The following is a 23,376-nucleotide window of genomic DNA, read 5'->3' as shown; positions in this document are numbered from 1 at the left end:
AATAATCCCAAGTGACTCAACAAATACAGCTATGCTCCCTGGCAACGGCGCCAAAAAAAGGTCTTGATAACCCACAAGTATATGGGATCGCAACAGTTTTCGAGGGTAGAGTATTCAACCCAAATTTAGAGATTCGACACAAGCAGAGCCAAAGAATATTTGCAAGTATTACAATTGAGTTGTAAATTCAACCACACCTGGAGATTAATTATCTGCAACATTGTGATCAATCGCACAGGAATATGATAGTTTTGATAGTAGTAGCAACAACAATAGTAACAGTAACAATGATAGCAGTGATTTTGGAGCAGTAATGATAGCAGTAGTAACTTAGCAAGAACAATATAAGGTAAATTCGTAGGCATTGGATCGTTGATTCTTTGGATGATATTCATCATGAGACAGTCATAACCTAGGGCGATACAGCACTAGCTCCAGTTCATAAATGTAATGTAGGTATGTATTCCATAAATAGTCATACGTGCTTATGGAAAGAACTTGCATGCCATCTTTTGTCCTACCCACCCGCGGCAGCGGGGTCCTATTGGAAACTAAGGGGTATTAAGGCCTCCTTTTAATAGAGAACCGGAACAAAGCATTAACGCACGGTGAATACATGAACTCCTCAAACTAAGGTCATCACCGGGAGTGGTCCCAACTATTGTCACTCCGAGGTTGCCGAATCATAACGCATAGTAGGGACTATAACTTCCAAGATCGGATCTAGACCATGGATATAATGGTGATAACATAAACGGTTCAGATCTGAAATCATGGCACCCGGGCCCAAACTGACAAGCATTAAGCATGGCAAAGTCATAGCAACATCAATCTCAGAACATAATGGATACTAGGGATCATGCCCTAACAAAACTAACTCAATTACATGATGAATCTGATCCAACTCTTCACCGACCAGCGAGCCTACGAAGGAATTACTCACTCCCGGTGGGGAGCATCATGGAATTGGCGATGGAGAAGGGTTGGTGATGACGAAGATCGAAGATCCCTCTATCCGGAGCCCCAAACGGACTCCAGATCTGGCCTCCCGATGAAGAACAGGATACGGCGATGACTCCGTCTCGTGAAATGCGATAATTCTTTCTCCCTGGGTTTTTTCCTGGAAATATAGGATTTTATAGCGTCGGTTTAAGGGTCCGAAGGGCCACCACATGGGGACAACCCACCTGGGCGCACCTGGAGGGGGTGGCGCGCCCTGGTGGGTTGTGCCCACCCAGGTGCCCCCCTCCGGTGGTTCTTGGCTCCATAGATTCTCTTTTATTATATAAAAAATCATCAATAGTTTCGTTCCATTCCGAGAACTTTTATTTCTGCACAAAAACAACACCATGGTAGTTCTGCTGAAAACAACGTCAGTCCGGGTTAGTTTCATTCAAATCATGCAAATTAGAGTAAAAAACAAGAGGAAAAGCGTTAGGAAAAGTAGATACGACAGAGACATATCAGTGTGTCTCCGCTAGATCTTCCGAGATCCGGATGGCTTAGGTTTCTGGTGGATCCATTTGGATTTGGCCAGCTTTCGTGGTCTTCGAAGTTTCTACACTGTATTCTTATTGGCATTTTCTTCTCCAGGGCAATGATTTGCTTAGCAGATCGTGCCAGCCGGCGTCTCCTGGCCTGCATCGATGACTTCCCGGCTGCTTAGCCCAGGCATAAAAACTGAAGGCTAGAACCAAAAAGACCAAGCTAGAAAAGACCGAAGAAAAAATGGTCTGCACAAATAGAAGACCGAATTAGTTACGGTCCGATCGATCCTGCTGTCTTTAGGAGCGAATAGACTGTATAGACCGAATAGGCTATATGCAAGAGGCCCATCTGGCAAGCCCAATGGTCACATACAACACGAGTGCACATCCTCCTCCTCACCTCATGATTCACAAGATCACATCCAGTGGCCAATTCACTCCCATTCCTCTTTTTCTCTCCCACTACGAACCATAGCCACCGCTTGCCGCCCGTCAATGTGGCCTGATGGCCCATGCCCGTGAGATGTGTGCCGGTGACTCATACGTCTCCAACGTATCTATAATTTTTTATTGTTCCATGCTATTATATTACCTATTTTGGATGTTTATGGGCTTTACTTTACACTTTTATATCATTTTTGGGACTAACCTACTAACTGGAGGCCCAGCCCGTATTGCTGTATTTTTGCCTATTTTAGTATATTGAAGAAAAGGAATATCAAACAGAGTCCAAACGGAATGAAACCTTAGGGAGCGTGATTTTTGGAACGAACGTGATCCAGAGGACTTGGAGTGCAAGTCAAGAAACAATCGAGGAAGCCAAGAGGGTGGAAGGCGCCCCACCTATAGGGCATGCCCCCCTCTCTCGTGCGCCCCTCAGGCATCCACCGACGTACTTCTTCCTCCTATATATACCCATATACCCCGAAACCATCAAGGGAGCCACCGAAGAAATATTTCCGCCACCATAGCCTTCTGTATTCGCGAGATCCCATCTTGGAGCCATCGTCGGCACTCTGCTGGAGGGGGAATCCACCACGGAGGGCGTCTAAAACAACACCATAGCCCTTCCGATGAGTTGTGAGTAGTTTACCACAGACCTTCGGGTCCATAGTTATTAGCAAGATGGCTTCTTCTCTCTTTTTGGATCTCAATACCATGTTCTCCCCCTCTCTTGTGGAGATCTATTATGTAACTCTTTTTGCGGTGTGTTTGTTGAGATCCGATGAATTGTGGGTTTATGATCAAGTTTATCTATGAGAAATATTTGAATCTCCTCTAAATGCTTTTATGTGCGATTGAGTTATCTTTGCAAGTCTCTTCGAATTATCGGTTTGGTTTGGCCTACTAGATTGATATTTCTTGCCATGGGAGAAGTGCTTAGCTTTGGGTTCAATCTTGCAGTGTCCTTTCCAAGTGACAGCAGGGGCAGCAAGGCACGTATTGTATTGTTGCCATCGAGGATAAAAATATGGGGTTTATATCATATTGCATGAGTTTATCCCTCTACATCATGTCATCTTTCTTAATGCGTTACTCTGTTCTCATGAACTTAATACTCTAGATGCATGTTGGATAGCGGTCGATGTGTGGAATAATAGTAGTAGATGCAGGCAGGAGTCGGTCTACTTGTCACGGACGTGATGCCTATATACATGATCATGCCTAGTTAATCTCATAATTATTCGCTTTTCTATCAATTGCTCGACAGTAATTTGTTCACCCACCGTAATACTTATGCTATCTTGAGAGAAGCCTCTAGTGAAACCTATGGCCCCCGGGTCTATATTTTATCATATACGCTTTCAATCTACTTTTATTTGCATTTTTACTTTTCCAATCTATATCACAAAATACCAAAAAATATTTATCTTATCATATTATTTCTATCAGATCTCACTTCCACAAGTGGCCGTGAAGGGATTTACAACCCCTTTATCGCGTTGGTTGTGAGTTCTTTGTTTGTTTGTGTAGGTTCGTGGGACTTGTGAGGAGCCTCCTACTGGATTGATACCTTGGTTCTCAAAATTTGAGTGAAATACTTACGCTACTGTGCTGCATCACCCTTTCCTCTTCAAGGAAAACCAACGCAAGCTCAAGACGTAGCAAGAAGGATTTCTGGCACCGTTGCCGGGGAGGTCTTCGCTCAAGTCAAGACATACCAAGTACCCATCACAAACTCATCTCCCTCGCATTTACATTATTTTCCATTTGCCTCTCGTTTTCCTCTCCCCCACTTCACCCTTGCCGTTTTATTCGCCCTCTCTTTCCCAATCTCCTCTCTTTTCCGCTTGCCTTCTTCACCCTCTCTTTTGCTTGCCCTTTTTCTATTTGCTCATGTGTTAGATCATTTATCTTGTCTTAATGGCTAGTCCTCCTATCCTTGTTGTTACTCCCGAACATAAAATTCTTAATTTTAAACAAAGGGAGGGAGAAAAATTAAAAGATGCTTGGCATAGAATTTGCAATGCTCAAAATAAATCTACTAGGAAGCTTTCTACTTCCGTTCTTCTTCGCAATTTTTATGTAGGCATTACTCCATGGAATAGATGCATTCTGGATACCATTACCGGAGGGGATTTCTTGAGTAGCCATACTTTTGATGCTTATAGTGCTATGTTAGACTCTTTTGGCCCACCACCTCTTTTGGTTAATGGAACTGTTTTAACTTTAGAACATGTGATGCAAAGGCTTGAGATTATTGAAAATAAAATTGCCACTGTTGAGTTAATTGAAATTTTGGATAAAAAGATCCACAACCAAATTACCCAATATGGATCTAAGGTTGGGACTACTCTGAAAAATCTTAAAGAAAAGGAACCTATAGTTAATGAAAGAATAGAACAGGATTCTACAAGACTTGATAAACTTGAGGATATAATTACTAATTTAGGGTATGCCTTTTCATCTATTAAAAATACTCCAACTCCTCCCATTAAATTTGGCAAATTAATGTATGTTCCTAAAAATAAGGGTGAATCTTCTAGTAAGGAAAATGAGGATCTCAAATCCATAAGTGTTCACCCCAAGGAACGCTTTGCTACAAGTGAATTTATTGATTCCTTGCCTAGAAGTTTAATCATTACTAAAAAGAAAGAAGTTCTTAAGGATTACAAGTGCTCTACTTAAGAATCAAGTGCCAAAGATGGCACTAGTTAGATATATCCTTGCTTTTATGCCTAGCTTGGGGCGTTAAACAATAGCGCTAGTTGGGAGGCAACCCAATTTTATTTGTGTTCTTTGTTTTTGTTACTGTTTAGTAATAAATTTTGCATCTACTTTCTGTTTTGATGTGTTTTCTTGTTTTATTTAGTGTTTGTGCCAAGTAGAACCTATAGGATAACCTATGATATGAGTTAATTTGATTCTGCTGAAAAACAGAAACTTTGCGCTCACGAGAAACAATTCAATAAATCACAGAAAGGTGATTTTGCGTTGATTCTTTTTGTTGTAGATCAACAGACAAATATTTTAGGACATCCTATTTTTGTAGGATTTTTGGAGTTCCAGAAGTAACCGAAAGTTACAGATTTCTATAGACTGTTCTGTTTTTGACAGATTCTGCCTTTCGTGTGTTATTTGCTTATTTTGATGCATCTATGGTTATGTAAGGGTATGAACCATAGAGAACTTGGAATACAGTAGGTTTAACACCAATATAAATAAATAATGAGTTCATTACAGTACCTTATGTGGTGGTTTTTCTTTATTTCACTATCGGAGCTTATGAGATTTCCTGTTGAGTTTTGTGTTGTGAAGTTTTCAAGTTTTGGGTAAAGATTTGATGGACTATGGAATAAGGAGTGGCAAGAGCCTAAGCTTGGGGATTCCCAAGGCACCCCAAGACATTCAAGAATAGACAAAAGCCTAAGCATGGGGACGCCCCCGTAAGGCATCCCCTCTTTCGTCTTCGTTCATTGGTAACTTTACTTGGAGCTATATTTTTATTCGCTACATGATATGTGTTTTGCTTGGAGCGTCGTGTATTACATGAGTCTTTGCTTGTTAGTTTACCAAAATCATCCTTGATGTACACACCTTTTGGGAGAAGCCTACTTGATTGGAAATTATTAGAATATTCTATGTGCTTCACTTATATCTTTTTGAGCTAGATAACTTTTGCTCTAGTGCTTCACTTATATCTTTTAGAGCACAACGGTGGCTTAATTTTAAAGAAATTGTTGATCTCTCATTCTTCACTTATATTATTTTGAGAGTCTTTTAGAACAGCATGGTATTTGCCATGGTTATAAATTTGGTCCTAGAATGATGAGCATCCAAGTTGGGTATAATAAAAACTATCATAGAAAGTGAATTGGATGCTATGATCAATTTGATACTTGATAATTGTTTTGAGATATAGAGGTGGTGATATTAGAGTAATTCTAGTTGGGTAATTGTGAATTTAAAGAATACTTGTGTTAAAGATTGTGATTCCCGTAGCATGCACGTATGGTGAACCTCTTTATGATGAAGTTGGAGCACAATTTTATTTATTGATCGTCTTCCTTATGAGTGGCGGTCGGGGATGAGCGATGGTCTTTTCCTACCAATCTATCCCCCTAGGAGCATGCGTGTAGTACTTTGTTTTCAATGACTTGTAGATTTTTGCAATAAGTATATGAGTTCTTTATGACTAATGTTGAGTCCATGGATTATACGCAGTCTCACCCTTCCACTATTGCTAGACTATCTTGTGCCGCGCAATCTTCGCCGGTGCCAGCCACCCACCATAATCCTCCCTCAAAAACAGCCACCATACCTACCTATTATGGCATTTCCATAGCCATTCCGAGATATATTGCCATGCAACATTCCACCGTTCCGTTTATTATGACACGCATCATCATTGTCGTATTGCTCTTTGCATGATCATGTAGTTGACATCGTATTTGTGACAAGGCCACCTCATAATTTTTCATACATGTCACTCTTGATTCATTGCATATCCCGGTACACCGCCGGAGGCATCTATATAGAGTCATATCTTGTTCTAAGTATCGAGTTGTAATCATGAGTTGTAGATAAATAAAAGTGTGATGATCTTCATTATTAGACCATTGTCCCGGTGAGGAAAGGATGATGAAGACTATGCCCACCCTTTTTCTTCTCGGAGCCAGAGTCCATAATCGAGTATCCATCCTACTCGTACGAAGTCTCTACATTCTTTCTCAATTATTTCAACTCTTCAAGTTATTCATCGATTTCTCGTTCCAAGTTGCCTTTGTTTTTCCCGCCCTCACACCCGGTTCTTCCCGAAGCCCGAGTCTTTTTCGACCATCAATTTTCATTTGTGTGGAGCCTCTTCAGTCTTTCGCCAATTGTTTCAAACGGTGAATTCTCATTTCGTTTGACATTATTCATCTCTTTGTCTTCTCCGGTGGTTTCAATTCTAGTTTTTTCGGGTTGATCTCATTCTTTTCCTGGGATCAAGTGTTTTCCCTGCTCGTTCGCCTATCGCCAGTTTATCCTTTCGGAGTGCTCAAGACATCTCAGGAGATTTGTCTGTGTTTGAATTAATTCGAGGTTGTCACCTCATTCAAATATTTTAAGTGTTCTGGTGCATCATTTATGTCTTCAACAATCTTTTTTCTATGGTGTTTTCTTTTAGTGGGCCCTAACCCACAGGTCTTTTCCCAGGATCTTACCTGACTCTTCCAATTATTCCGGAGTTATTCTTAAACTCTTTCAAGTGTGACGTAAGAATGGATCCCATCAGTCACATGCCTTCTCCAAGATCAATTTCAAATCATTTTCATTGTTGGCTCAACCTCTCTCGCTTTTCATTCTTCCGGAGTGTCTCAACAATTTTTGGTGGTGTTCCTCGTTGCCATTCTCAACTTTGAAGACCGAAGAAGAGTTTCCCTAAAATCTTGCCCATTCTCTCGGAGATTCACGGTGCTAGCTCAATGTCATCCTATCAAATTGTTTCAATTGTGAAAATTCTTATCAATCATTCGATGCATTTCGGGAGTTGCTTTCTTTCTCGAACATCCGAAGGCCATCATTTTGTAAGATTTCTTTGTTCTCAGTTTTTAGCTTCATTCTCCGATTATTCTAAATTCTTGCCACTTCATTCGTTTCCATATTCTTCCGGTGATTCAATCAAGTAGTCTTCAATCAGTTCGCGATCTCCTCATTCTCTTGTTTCAAAACTCCCTCAAGTATCTTCGTGCTTGCTCTAATTCTTTCCGGCGATTCATTTTCATTTTCACGGGAGTTCGTTGAAGATTCCTTTTCCGTTCTTATCATATCAATTCATTCGTTCTTTCCAATCCTACCGGTGGTTCATGAAGACCTTCTCAAGTTCGCGATATGTCACTTCTCAATCCTTTTCAACAAGAATAAGTAGTATGCAAAATCCATTGATTGTCATCAATTTAATTTGACGAAGGATAAGCATACAATAAATCTTATTCTTATTTCCTCAAAGTGATTAATCCCTTTCTTCGGAGTTTGTTCTTGATGAATAAATTCTAGTTCCAAGTGTTTTCCATCTTTTCTTTTCCGGAGTTCAAATTTTCCTCGGCCATTTCGTCGGAACCTCCATCTAAATCACCACAAGCTTTCATCTTATTCTTTCATCCTTGATTCTATCTCATCATCTTTTTTTCACCGGAGTTCTTCACGGTGGTTCTTCATGAATTAATTCATTCTTCACGAGTTCATCAAGATTTTGTTGGTGGAGTTCAAGTATCTTTTCTTCTCACGTCTCGAAGTGCAATTAATTCTCCGTATTCTTCTGAAGTGGAGTTTTGCATTTTCTTTTTTCTTCTCAGCTATTCAGACATTGGTTGTGGTATAATTTCACCTCAAGTTTTGAGTTGCTGTTGATAAGTCCACTACAAGCTTATTCTTTCATTGTTGATTCTCTCAAGAACTCCGTTCAATCCTTCCTTCTAAGTTCTTTTCATTCCACGATTTCAACTCTTCCGGAGGCATTGGGTTGTTCATCTCATCAAGTTCCATCCCATCTTGTGAAGTTCATGTTCTATTCCTTCCATTTTCAGTCGGAGTGCTGCCCAAATTCTTTTGTTCATTCCTTTTCGATCTTGTTCTAACCGGAGTGCTTTCAGAGTCTATCCTATTCATTGAGCTTTTGAGTCTTGTCGTATTTGTCATTCTTCTTTTCTACCCAAGTGCTCTTGACTTTGTTCATCTTCTCTCTTGCATTCTTACTTCACCTCTTCCTCTTTCTCTTCCGTCTCGTTCCTAAGATCTCGGGACGAGATCTCTTGTTAGTGGAGGAGAGTTGTAACGCCCCGATGCGCTAGGTGTCTTCCAGTTATTCGTCGTTGTTACCATTTCACTTGCTTGCGTGTTGCATTTTGCCATGTCATCATCTGCATCTCATTTGCATGTTTTTTAAAACTTGCATCCATTTGGGTTCCACCATTTCTCTCCATTGTCCATTCTGAGCCCAACCACACTCGCACGCGCCCATCGCCCCTCTTAGACCTTGTTTTGTGAGCCACTGAAAAACATTCTCGGAAAGGACCGCGATTTGCCGAGTGGCCTTGGTATACCACCGGTAGACCGCCCGTCAAATTTCGTTCCATTTGGAGGTCGTTTGATGCCCCAACGGTTAACCGAGTTAATCGAAAGCCCCTTCTCTTTGCAGCCTAGCACCTATTCATACAGCCCACCTACCCCACCAAACTCCCCTCCATGCTCTCCGTCGTTTGATCACGATCGTGTCGTCCATCGCCGGACCCCGCCGCCCCGCAAGTCGCCGCCCAGCGCCGCTCGCACCTTGCCGACCCGCCGCCCGAGACCCGCAGCACCAGATCATGTCGGGCCGGACCCGATCCGGTTAACCCTCGCCGGCGCCGCTCCCCCGCACTCCGCCTTCGCCCGTTCCGCCGTCCCGCTCTCCAAGCTCCGCCGGAGCCGCGCCGCTCCTCCTCCGGCACCCTGATCCGGCCGGCATCCGGGGCCCGCCGACCCTGTCCCGTCGTCCTGGCCCCGCCGGACCTCGCCGGCACCGCCATGGCCGCCGAGCCGCTCTGGCCTCGCCCGATCTGCATCGCACCATCCCGGAACGGCCTCATCCCCTGATCCAAACAGTACACCTGCACGGCTCTGTCCCGATTTCGCGAGGTGGTTAATTTCTTCCAAGTCCCTGTAATTCATCATTTTGTGTCCATGTTCATCACATCATAACTTCATGCATGTTGCTCTGTTTTGTGTGTGTAATATGTCAAAATGTTCCTTGTGAGATGCTCTTTATTTAATTCCACTGTGCCATGCTTATTTGAGTTCATCTTGATGCCCTAATCATCGTTGCAAGAGTGTAATATGATGTTAACTACTGTCTATAACAGAACTTGCTGATTTGTCTTTTTCATTGCATTTTGTGTGTGCATCCTATGAGCTTGATGTCTATATGAGTTTTGAGCTACATCGTGCCATATTTACAGTGGTGCAATCCATGTATTTGTGTGAGTCTTTTAGTGAGTGCATCAAGCTTGTGAAGTGGGCTACATGCTGTTACTGTTTTGCTAGGCTGAATCTGTTATATCATGATGCTATGTAAACCTGCTGCTACAAATCATTCTATGCATAATATGGAGATGTTCAGTAAGGATGTCTTGTTACAAATGTCATGCTCTATCCATCCATGCCCCTGGTTGCATTTATAGTATTTTGTAGCTTGTTGTAATATTTCTCTCAATTTGCTAAATAATGTTGTTGACAGCCCGTTAACATGAAGTTCAGTTTTGCCATGAGTTTTGCTAGTGATCCATGCACCCTATGACTATGCTATTGCCATGTTTATCTCCATAAATGTGTCTTCTTACTGTTTGTCGCCTTGTCATGCCATGTATTGCTCTATGGTGAGTTGTACAAGATCACCAACATGCCTACTTATTGTCGTTCCTGCCATGTACTGTTATTCTGAATCTGTCACATCACTTGCCATGTTTGCATGGATCCTACCATCTTTTATGTTGATCTTTGGAATTAGTTCAGTAAGGTAGTTTTGTTCTTTGTATTTAGTATTAGCATGCCATGCCTTTGTTTGCCATGATAAGTTCATGTAGCATGTTGTTTGATAGCTCTAAATATTGCAACCTGATGTTATTTCTGCAATGCTCAGTGATTTCTGCTGTCTGTGAAACTGGTATTATTTGCAATCTTGCCATGTCCTTTTGAGCATGTTCTACTGATTTCTGGAGATAGCTCATTGTTCATGTTTTGTTATGCTTCATCTGTACATCATGTCCATGCCTTTTGTTTTCATGTTGAGGTGCTGTAGCATATTGTTTTGATGCTTGCTAGATGCCTAGTTGCTGTTTTGGAGAGATTGTTGTTATATCTTGTTTGGAGTATGTGTTGCACCGTTGCTCCGTTTTGAGCATGCTCTATATGAAACTTGCGTGATTTTGCATGTAGTTTCATATTATCATCTTGCATTCATGTTTTGAGAGTGTTTTCTTGATGTTTGTATGCCTTTTGCATCAATGCCATGTTTAACTTGTTTTGCTCATATCTTCTAGGCCTTAGCTCCGAACTAAATGAACTTTATATGCAACTTGACTAGAATTTCGTGTAGATCATCTTGGAGCATTTTAACTTGTTGTTTAACAACTTGAACATAAGGTTTATTCAGATCTGGACCAATTTCGAAATTTGCATATGAGGACTTACCGGAATTGTTATATGTTGTTCCCGGCCTCATTTAAACTTGTTTGGCTATGTTGTTCTTGTATGCATCATCTCTTGGCATGAGTAGCTTCATGTAACCTTGTCATCCATCATGTTTGGTTGTGCATCATGTCATGTCTATGTGTTTTGTGTTTACCTTGTTGTTTGCTTTTTTCTGATTGTGCTCCTTCTCGTTAGTTCCTGTTTCATTGCGATCGTGAGGGTTCGTTCGTCTATGCTTGGTTCGTCTTCGTGGCTTCATCTTCTCCATGGACTCGTTCTTCTTCCTAGCAGGATTTCAGGCAAGATGACCGTCACCTATGCTAGTTGCTTTGCTCTATCGCTATGCCGCGCTACCTATCAATTGCTCTTCAAGCCTCCCACATTGCCATGTCAGCCTCTAACCTCTTCACCCTTCCTAGCAAACCGTTGCTTGGCTATGTTACCGCTTTGCTCAGCCCCTCTTATAGCGTTGTTAGTTGCAGGTGAAGTTGAAGATTGCTCCATGGTGGATAGGATTATGTTGGGATATCACACTATCTCTTATTTAATTAATGCATCTATATACTTGGTAAAGGGTGGAAGGCTCGGCCTTATGCCTGGTGTTTTGTTCCACTCTTGTCGCCCTAGTTTCCATCATACCGGTGTTATGTTCCTTGATTTTGCGTTCCTTACGCGGTTGGGTGATTTATGGGACCCCCTTGACAGTTCGCTTTGAATAAAACTCCTCCAGCAAGGCCCAACCATGGTTTTACCATTTGCCTACCTAAGACTTTTTCCCTTGGGTTTCCGGAGCCCGAGGGTCATCTTTATTTAACCCCTCCCCCCCCCCCCCCGGGCCAGTGCTCCTCCGAGTGTTGGTCCGAACTAGAGCCACTTGCAGCGCCACCTCGGGGAAACTTGAGGGCTGGTTTTAGCTGTACGTAGTGTTCATCCGGTGTGCCCTGAGAACGAGATATGTGCAGCTCCTATCAGGATTTGTCGGCACATCCGGGCGGTTTTGCTGGTTTTGTTTTACCATTGTCGAAATGTCTTGTAACCGGGATTCTGAGTCTGGTCGGGTCTTCCTGGGAGAATGAATATCCTTTGTTGACCGTGAGAGCTTGTATGGGCTAAGTTGGGACACCCCTGCAGGGTTTAAACTTTCGAAAGATGTGCCCGCGGTTATGTGGCAGATGGGAATTTGTTAATGTCCGGCTGTAGAGAACTTGACACCAGATTCGAATTAAAACGCATCAACCGTGTGTGTAGCCGTGATGGTCTCTTTTCGGTGGAGTCCGGGAAGTGAACATGGTTTTGGGTTATGTATGTATGTAAGTAGTTTAGGATCACTTCTTGATTACTTGTAGCTTCTCGACCGTTCCGTTTGCTTCTCTTCTCGCTCTTATTTGTGTATGTTAGCCACCATATATGCTTAGACGCTGCTGCAACCTCACCACTTATCCATTCTTTTACCCATTAAGCTTTGCTAGTCTTGATACCCATGGTAATGGGATTGCTGAGTCCTCGTGGCTCACAGATTACTACAACAACAGTTGCAGGTGCAGATTATGCGACGATCATGACGTGAGAGCGATGTTTACTTGTTTTGGATTTTTTCTTCTGCTTCTTCTTTGATCAGGGGATAGGTTCAAGGTCGGCAGCCTGGGCTAGCAGGGTGGATGTCGTTTGAGTTCCTGTTTGTGTTTCATCAGTAGTCGGATGATGCTCTTATGTATGATGTTGTTGTATTCGTGTGGCATTGCATGCCTCTTGTATGTATCCCCAACTATTATGTAATGGTATGATGTACTGATATCCAACTTGCAAAAGCGTCTCCAATATGCGCTTCTATCCTTGGTGGGACCTTCGAGTTCCTTTAGGATAGGGTCGCATATTGGGCGTGACAAGTGCATCCGTTGCATGACAATCCCTACTCACTCACATTGATATCTATTAATGGGCATCTCCATAGCCCGTTGATATGCCTAGTTGATGTGAGACTATCTTCTCCATTTTGTCTTCTCCACAACCACCCTTCTATTCCACATATAGTGTTATGTCCATGGCTCATGCTCATCTATTGCGTGAAAAAATGAAAAAGTTTGAGATTACTAAAGTATGAAACAATTGCTTGGCTTGTCATCGGGGTTGTGCATGATTAAATACTTTGTGTGATGAAGATAGAGCAACAACCAGACTATATGATTTTGTAGGGATAACTTTCTCTAGCCATGTTATTTTGAGAAGACATGATTGCTTTATTAGTATGCTTGAAGTATTACTATTTCTTATGTCAATATGAACTTTTATTTTGAATCATTTGGATCTGAACATTCATGCCACAATAAAGAGAAATACAATGAATTATGCTAGGTAGCATTCCACATCAAAAATTCTGTTTTTATCATTTACCTACTCGAGGACGAGCAGGAATTAAGCTTGGGGATGCTTGATACGTCTCCAACGTATCTATAATTTTTTATTGTTCCTTGCTATTATATTACCTGTTTTGGATGTTTATGGCTTTACTTTACACTTTTATATCATTTTTGGGACTAACCTACAAACCGGAGGCTCAGCCCGTATTGCTGTTTTTTGCCTATTTCAGTATATTGAGGAAAAGGAATATCAAACAGAGTCCAAACGGAATGAAACCTTCGGGAGCGTGATTTTTGGAACGAACGTGATCCAGAGGACTTGGAGTGCAAGTCAAGAAACAATCGAGGAAGCCACGAGGGTGGAGGGTGCCCCCCCTATAGGGCGCGCCCCTATCTCGTGGGCCCCTCGGGCATCCACCGACGTACTGCTTCCTCCTATATATACCCATATACCGCAAAACCATCAAGGGAGCCACCGAAGAAATATTTCCGCCACCGTAACCTTCTGTATCCGTGAGATCCCATCTTGGAGCCGTCACCGGCACTCTGCCGGAGGGGGAATCCACACTGGAGGGCTTCTACATCAACACCATAGCCCTTCCGATGAGTTGTGAGTAGTTTACCACAGACCTTCGGGTCCATAGTTATTAGCTAGATGGCTTCTTCTCTATTTTTGGATCTCAATACCATGTTCTCCCCCTCTCTTGTGGAGATCTATTCAATGTAACTCTTTTTGCGGTGTCTTTGTCGAGATCCGATGAATTGTGGGTTCATGATCAAGTTTATCTATGAGAAATATTTGAATCTCCTCTGAATTCTTTTATGTGTGATTGAGTTATCTATGCAAGTCTCTTTGAATTATCGGTTTGGTTTGGCCTACTAGATTGATCTTTCTTGCCATGGGAGAAGTGCTTAGCTTTGGGTTCAATCTTGTGGTGTCCTTTCCCAGTGACAGCAGGGGCAGCAAGGCACGTATTGTATTGTTGCCATCGAGGATAAAAAGATGGGGTTTATATCATATTGCATGAGTTTATCCCTCTACATCATGTCATCTTTCTTAATGCGTTACTCTATTCTTATGAACTTAATACTCTAGATGCATGCTGGATAGCGGTCGATGTGTGGAGTAATAGTAGTAGATGTAGGTAGGAGTCGGTCTACTTGTCACGGATGTGATGCCTATATACATGATCATGCCTAGATAATCTCATAATTATTTGCTTTTCTATCAGTTGCTCGACAGTAATTTGTTCACCCACCGTAATACTTATGCTATCTTGAGAGAAGCCTCTAGTGAAACATATGGCCCCCGGGTCTATCTTTTATCATATACGCTTTCAATCTACTTTTAATTGCATTTTTTACTTTTCCAATCTATATCACAAAATACCAAAAATATATTTATCTTATCATATTATCTCTATCAGATCTCACTTTCGCAAGTGGCCGTGAAGGGATTGACAACCCCTTTATCGCGTTGGTTGCGAGTTCTTTGTTTGTTTGTGTAGGTTCGTGGGACTTGTGAGGAGCCTCCTACTGGATTGATACCTTGGTTCTCAAAAACTGAGGGAAATACTTACGCTACTGTGCTGCATCACCCTTTCCTCTTCAAGGAAAACCAACTCAAGCTCAATACGTAGCAGTGACGACCCCCGCATTGAGGCACACCGCATGCCACTGACCGGTGAAGATCGGTTCCCTGAGCCCCGGCCCCGACCGGTGAAGACCGGCGCCACATGCTGCCATCCCTGGCCCCTCGCCAGTCACTCCACTGCCCGCGACGTGGCCATCCGCTGTCGGTGCTCCATCCCCCGACGACTGGTTAGTTATATACCTTCCAATGTTAACAGCAGCTATTTTGTCATCTCTCATCAGATCACAAATATCCTTCTTGTAGTGAAACTAATAATGTGAGGACATCCAGCATAATAGCCATCTAAATGCATGTCATATTATGTTTATTAGCTAGTTCATTTTCGTTTTTATCATTGTCAAATTGTATTACTGCTATCTGCTCTAGTAACGAGTATCTTTTTAATGCTTTTTAGATGTTATATCTATAAATGTATCTGAATATGAACATCATGATGCAGACATAGAAATTTCTTTGATTGTTTGTTCCTCAACTTGTAGTAATATTAAAGACTGTACTAGGTACTGATTGCATTTGTCATCAACCAAACACACTCCAACACTCTCCTAGCATGCTGGAAATCAGCCAACTTTTCCATCAACTAGCACAAGATGTTACTGATGGCCCACAAGTATAGGGGATCAATCGTAGACCTTTCGATAAGTAAGAGTGTCGAACCCAATGAGGAGCATAACGAAATGACAAGTGGTTTTCAGCAAGGTAATCTCTACAAGCACTGAAATTGTCGGTAACGAGTAGTTTGATAACAAGGTAATTTGTAATGAGCAAGTAATGGTGACAGTAAATAAAGTGCAGCAAGGTAGCCCAATCCTTTTGTGGCAAAGGACATGCCGAAACAGCTTCTTATAATAAGCAAAGCGTTCTTGAAGATTATAAGAAACCGTTTCGGCATGTCCTTTCCAACAAAAGGATTGGGCTACCTTGAACAAACCTCCTACTTATGATTAACCCCTCGCAAACATCCGCAACTACGAGAAAAGTATTAAGATAAAATCTAACCATAGTGTTGGGGATATAACTATTAGGTATGACCCGCCCAGGAGGGGCCGGGTCACACCTACGATGAAGCCCACGAAGACACTTGAAGATGGTGGCTCATTTAAAGGCCCAAGGCCCAGAGGCGATTTAAGGCCTGTAGAGATAAACCGCCTTATATGCTTAACTTGTATTGTAAGAAAGGAATAGAGAGAGACTGAGCCGGACACTGTTTATGAACCGGCCGGGACTCTATGAGCCGCTGGGCGTCGACCTCTATATATAAAGGGATGACCCGGCGGTGGTTCAGGCAAGTAACATTAGATCGAGAACTAGGTCAAGCGGATTCGCTCCCTGATTATCGACTCATAATCAATCCCACCCAAAACTGGATCGTAGGCTTTTACCTTCACCGCAAGGGGCCGAACCAGTATAAACCTCGTGTCCTTTGTCCCGTTTAACCCCTTTAAGCTTCCTAGTTGCGATGGCTCCATGACTAAGTCCTTACGCTAGGACATCTGACATGACAATTCCATGAAAGTTGGCGCCCACCGTGGGGGCAATGCACGGTGGATTTGAGTTCTTGAAGGGCAGCTTCGAAGGGCTCAAGGGATATGTTGTGGGCCGGATGACCAAGAGTCGTCGAGGCAAGCTCTACATCGACTATGCAGGCTGGGGCCTCGATGCTGGCTCAATCGAGTATAGGTGCCGGGTCCCCTTCGGCGGAATCGACGTCTTCATCGACAAGATCGGCGAGCCGGGACCTGAGCCGGACATCTGCACCGACATCATCGAGATGGCTCAGTGTGCGAGACCCGCCCGGGCTCAACCCGTCGTGAGGCGTGCCTTCGTGGGATGCATCCATGGAGGGGGATTTTCTGAAGGATCTGTTTACGACGGTGAGATGGCCATCTACTCGGATGGTGAGTCGTCCATAGGTAGGACGGATTCGTTCTATCAACTGCAAGACTGCGGGCTTGGGGGTTGTTCAGATGGCAGCAGTATTCCGGACCCCTTTGAGCCACAGAGCAAAGTCGAAATCTTCATGGTAGGTACCCAACCTGCGTTAAATTCATCAACTGCGGTGGCATGACCTCCAGGACAGTGGCAGCCAGGGCAGGAGGCCCTGTGCACTCGCCAACTCGGGTGTTGATGGATCTCATGGACAAGTTAACGACCCTGTTAACCTCTGTGGTCAACCCGACAGATCAGGCTCAACATGATGCGGAGGTGGCACAGTTGAAGCTTGATATAGCACAAGCTAAAGAAGACCTGGTTGTGGAAGACGTCAGGATGACCGCTAAGCGAGCAGCTCTGGATGCCCGAGCACAGCAGATTCAGTCACAGGCTTTCCAGCTCATGATGGAGCAGAATGCGCCAAATGAGGTTATGAGGAGAAGATATCAGAAGGCTCAATCTCGGCTGCCTCCGGTTTATGATCCTAGGAACCTTTTCCAGACACCCGAAGTAGGACCCAGTAACCCGCCGGGAGTAAACCGAGTCGCAGTACCTGAGACCAACAAGCCGATTCAGCCACAGGTTCTGGGACCCCCGCGTCTGAGTACCGCTCCACCTCCTTATGTGCCAACACCACCGAGTCATTATTCTAACCCGCTGGAGAACATGATCGCGGCGGCAGCACGACTGGTGGCTCTCCCAACTAATGGCGATTCACCAACGGCGGTTGAAACATGAAGGGTCAAAGCTCTTCTTCAGACAGCCTTAGCATAGCAGGAGGCATACTCTTATAGTAGAGACATGATTCATTCAACCCCACGTCCGAGCCGGAGCAAGAGTTATAGCAGGCTTCTAGACTCGCCGGCCGTTCCAAGCAACACCCAGCGCCGCGATCAGCCGCTCGGGTCCGATCCGGCTCAGGGTGGGGCTCCTAATGTGCATAATCAGGACAGAGTGTGCCAGCAAATTGAGCAGGTGGCTCAACAGGCAGCACAGCTAGCGGCTCAACAGGCAGCAGAAATAACAGCTCAGCAGGCGGCTTAACAGCCCCTGCCGGTTTATCCGATGGTGTCAGTTAAGCAGGTGTGGTCACCAGGACCGGGGGTGTGCCTTGTTTGGTGCCGGATCTGCGTAACGAGCGTTTGCCCAAGGATTTTAAGGGGGCTCGTAAGGTACCTAATTACACAGCCGGTTTACAGCCTGCGGCGTGGATCGAGAGTTATGAGATGGCCATGGAATTACTGGAAGTTAGTGATGCTGCAATGGCCAAGTACTTCACCATGATGCTGGATGGAACGGCTCGTAACTGGTTGAAGGCGTTGCCACCTAATTCCATTAGTTCTTGGGCAGAGTTAAAGGAGAAGTTTATCCAGAACTTTAAAGATACGTGTAAGCAACCCATGTCGGTTGTGGACTTGACTAGTTGCAAGCAACAGGAGGGTGAGTCCACGAACCATTGGGTGCACCAGGTTAAGGAGATAATGCATTCCTCTGATAAGATGGACGCCGGTTCTGCAATATTAATGTTAGAGCAAAATTGCCATTTTGAGCCTCTGAAGATGAAGCTGGGGTGACTCAAGCGCGAGTGTTCTGACATGGGCCAGCTAATGGTGGCTCTCGTCTAATATGCTGACTCTAATAGTACCAAGGATCCCGAGTCTGACGATGAGAAGGCAGGGAAGGGAAAGAAGAGCAGCAATGCTAAGGTTCCTCAGCCTAGCCCGGCAAATCAAGGCAGCAACAATAAACGTAAGGCAGATGGTAGCTCAGAGTTTGTGGCTAACACCAATGCACAGGGCAACAATCAGCGGCGTAAGGGGAGGCCACCTCCTCGATCTGGCGGGTTAGGTCCTACTCTTGAACAGTTGTTAAATGAACCCTGCCCGAAGCACGACACTGAAGAGAAGTCGGCTACTCACCTCTGGAAGGATTGCACTATCATGAAGGCTTTCAAGAATTCCAACATATTCAATGGTAATCACGGGCCGGGTGGCGGTTCAGGAGGTGGCGGCTTTCATACCCCGAACAATGGAGGTGGCGGTTCTGGTTCCGGCTTTCAGGGCCACCAGAATAATCAAGGTGATTTCAATCAAGGTGGTCAAGGCAGCTACAATCAACAATCTGGTCAGGAGGGTCAGCAGCAGCAGCAGCTGTCTGGCTATCAGAGTCATCCAAAACAATTGAACAGTGGGCAGTATCATGTTTTCACCACAAGTTTATGTAAGAGGGGCCAGAAGCTTCACAAGAGGGCAGTGAGCGCCGTTGAGCCGGCAGTTCCTCGATACTTGCGATGGTCTGAGCAGCCCATTATGTTGAGTCGGGAGGATCACCCGCCTCGGGTTGACAACCCGGGTCACTTGGCTTTGGTGGTAGCACCTCAAGTTGGGGGGGTACAAGTTCACGAAGGTACTCATGGATGGAGGTAGCAGCATCAATATCCTTTATTATGAGACCTTCCGTCGTATGGGGTTAACAGATAAAAATCTTAAGCAGCCTAATACTGTTTTTCACGGCGTAGTTCCTGGTAAATCGGCATACCTAGTGGACAAGATCGAGCTGGAGGTAGCCTTTGAAGATGAGTATGACTCCAGGGCCGAGAAATTAACTTTTGAGGTGGTCAAGATCAGGAGCCCGTATCATGCTCTATTTGGGCAACCGGCTTACGCCAAGTTTATGGCATGGCCGTGTTATGTTTATCTGCAGCTGAAGATGCTGGGTCATAAAGGGACCATTACGGTTCATGGCAGTTGAAAGGTGGCTCTGGAGTGTGAGTAATGCAACGCGGCTTATGTTGAGTCGGTCTGTGCTGCGGAAGAGTTAAAGTATTATAAGGACGATGTTAACCTGGCCGACATGACATCCTTGAAGAAGCCCACCACTGAGTTTAAATCGGCTGAGGACACCAAGATGGTCGATTTTGTTCCTGGCGATTCATCTAAACAATTCAGTATCAGTGCCAATCTGGATCCCAAATAGGAAAGCATGCTCATCGAGTTCATCCGTGAGAATCGGGACATCTTCGCATGGAAGCCTTCTAACATGCTAGGTGTACCGAGAGAACTCGCTGAGCACACTCTCAAAATTGATCCTATGTATAAGCCGGTCAAGCAGTTTCTTCGACGGTTTAACGAGGAGAGGCGCAAGGCCATTGGTGAGGAGGTGGCCCGGCTCTTGGCAGCCGGGTTCATTATTGAGCTATTCCATCCTGAATGGTTGGCTAACCCGGTGCTAGTGCTCAAGAAGAATGGCACTTGGCGCATGTGTGTGGATTACATGGACTTGAACAAGGCTTGTCCGGCTGATCCCTTTGCTCTCCTGCGTATTGATCAAATCATTGATGATATGGCAGGATGTGAGCATCTGAGTTTTTTCGATGCTTATTCTGGATATCATCATATCAAGATGGCGGTTAAGGACCAGGAGAAGACGGCGTTCATTACTCCCTTTGGAGCCTTCTATTATGTTTCTATGCCTTTTGGGCTCAAGAGTGCCCAGCGACTTATCAGCGTTGCGTGCAGAATTGCCTTCATACTCAGATTGGCCGCAATGTGCATGCTTATGTGGATGATATTGTGGTGAAGTCCGGAGAGAAGGAAACTTATAGATGATCTCAAGGAGACCTTTGATAACCTCTGGGTCTACAATATGATGCTTAACCCAGCAAAGTTTGTCTTTGGTGTGCCAGCAGGCAAACTTTTGGGATTTCTGGTTTCTAACAGAGGCATTGAGGATAACCCGGAGAAGATCAAGGCTATCACCTCTTTGGCAAAAGCCAAGTGTATCAATGATGTTCAGCGTTTGGCGGGTCGTATTGCTGCTTTAAGCCGGTTCATAAGCCGGTTAGGTGAGAAGGCCATACCACTGTATCAGATGTTAAAGAAGACAGATGACTTTATCTGGAGTGATGCTGCTAACGTTGCCTTTGAGGATTTTAAGAGACAATTGGCTGAGCCGCCAGTTCTTGTTTCTCCCATTGATAAGGAGCCATTGCTGTTATATGTGGTTGCTAATGCACGTGTTGTCAGTGTGCCCATTGTGGTGGAGCGCAAGGAGTCTGGTAAGGAATATCCGGTTCAACAGCCGGTTTACTACATCAATGAGGTGCTTATTGAGTCCAAACAGAGGTATCCACATTGGCAGAAGCTTGTTTATGGGGTGTTCATGGCCAGCCGGAAGCTTAAGCAGTATTTCCTAGGTCATCCCATCATTGTGGTCAGTTCTGCTCCTTTGGGGGATATCATCCAGAACAGAGAGGCTACAGGACGAGTCGCCAAGTGGGCTATTGAGCTTGGGCCTCATGGTTTAAAATATGTGCCGTGTACTGCTATCAAGTCTCAAGCACTGGTGGATTTCATCAACGATTGGATAGAGTTGCAGGTGCCTGAAGAGAAGCCGGATAACACATACTGGACTATTCACTTTGATAGATCCAGGCAGTTGGAAGGCTCGGGCGTTGGAGTTGTTTTGGCTTCCCCCCAAGGTGACAAATTTTGTTATGTGCTAAGGTTGATGTTTCCCTGTACTAACAATGCAGCTGAGTATGAGGCCTTGCTCCATGGTATTCGGATGGCTAAGGAGATGAACTTAAGCCGGGTAAGGTGCTTCGGCGACTCTTATGGCGGCTTACCGCCGCGAGGTTGATGCTGTGGCTGGACACTTCAAGGGTTATCAGGTGGAGCACATCGATCGCAAGAAGAATGAGGCGGCCGGCTTGGATCTTAGCGTAAATTGGTACCCTTGAATACTTTCTTGGATGTTTTGCATAATCCTTCTGTGAAGTTACCTACAGAGGAAGACTTGGTTGTGCCTGACCCGGAGGCACAGTTGGTGGTGGCTCTTCACGTCATCCCATATTGGACAGTGCCATACTTGGCTTACATGACCCGGGGAGAATTGCCTGAGGATGAAACCTTGGCTAGACAGATAATCCGGCGGTCTAAGTCAATGACGATTGCCCTATGGCGAGTTACATCATCACTGTGTCACTGGGGCGTTTCAACAATGTGTTTCTCTTGAAGAAAGCCAATATATTCTTCGTGAGATTCATGAAGGAGATTGCGACCATCACGCCGGTTCAAAGTCCCTTGTGGCCAAAGCTTCTTGTCATGGATTTTATTGGCTAACGGCTCATGTTGATGCAGAAGATCTGGTCAGTAAATGTGACGAGTGTCAGAACTTTTCAAGGTGAGCTCATGTGCCGGCTCAAGAGTTGAGGATGATACCAATTACTTGGTGGTTTTCTGTGTGGGGGCTTGACATGGTTGGGCCTTTCAAAAGATACAAGGATAAAAAGACTCACCTTTTGGTGGCAGTGGATAAATTCACAAAGTGGGTAGAAGCAGAGCCGGTCAGCAAATGTGATGCGGCGACGGCGGTTCAATTCATGAAAAAGGTGATTTTCCGTTTTGGTTTCCCCCATAGCATCATAACTGATAATGGCACTAACTTGTCCAAGGGGGATATGGAGGAGTTCTGTCAAGGTGAGCATATCCGGCTTGATGTCTCATCAGTGGCTCACCCCATTCCAATGGTCAAGCAGAAAGAGCCAATCGGGAGATTTTGAAGGGTATCAAGCCCCGGCTTTTAGTTCCTTTGCAACGAATACCGGGTTGTTGGGTGGAGGAGTTACCATCAGTGTTATGGAGCATCAATACTACCTCCAACAGATCTACGGGTTATACCCCTTTCTTCATGGTTTATGGAGCAGAGGCGGTTCTTCCTAGTGACATCCGCCATGACTCACCCCGAGTAGCGGCTTACGTGGAAGCTAACAATGAGCAAGCACGTCGGAAGGCACTTGACCTGTTGGATGAAAAAGTGTGACTTGGCAGCAGCCCGCTCGGCGATTTACCAACAGGACTTGCGGTGTTATCGCAGCCGCCGGGTTAAATCCAGAACCTTTCAAGAAAGCGACTTGGTGCTTTGGCTCATCCAGGATCACACTGACGCACACAAGTTATCCCTACCTTGGGAAGGGCCCTTTGTGGTCAGCAAGAATTTAAATAACAGGCCATACTATCTTATCGATGTTCGAGAGCACAAAGACTCACGTAAGTCGGAGGAGGAGACCCGCCGGTCGTGGAATATAGCTCATCTTCGGCCTTACTACCACCGGCTCTCATGATGTACATATCTTGGTGATGTATATATTATCAATAATAAAGCAGAACCTCTGTCCTTTTCGTCCCCAAAGATCATATGTCTTCATTGTCATAATTTCAAAAAGACCATTGGGGGCTGATCGTATTCGAATCTAGCTTAACTCCTTTGGCATAGCTTCCTGATCGTATTCGAA

Source organism: Triticum aestivum, chromosome 4B (assembly GCF_018294505.1).
Source record: "Triticum aestivum cultivar Chinese Spring chromosome 4B, IWGSC CS RefSeq v2.1, whole genome shotgun sequence".
Taxonomy (NCBI): domain Eukaryota; kingdom Viridiplantae; phylum Streptophyta; class Magnoliopsida; order Poales; family Poaceae; genus Triticum; species Triticum aestivum.
Note: the sequence above shows the minus strand (reverse complement) of the source record.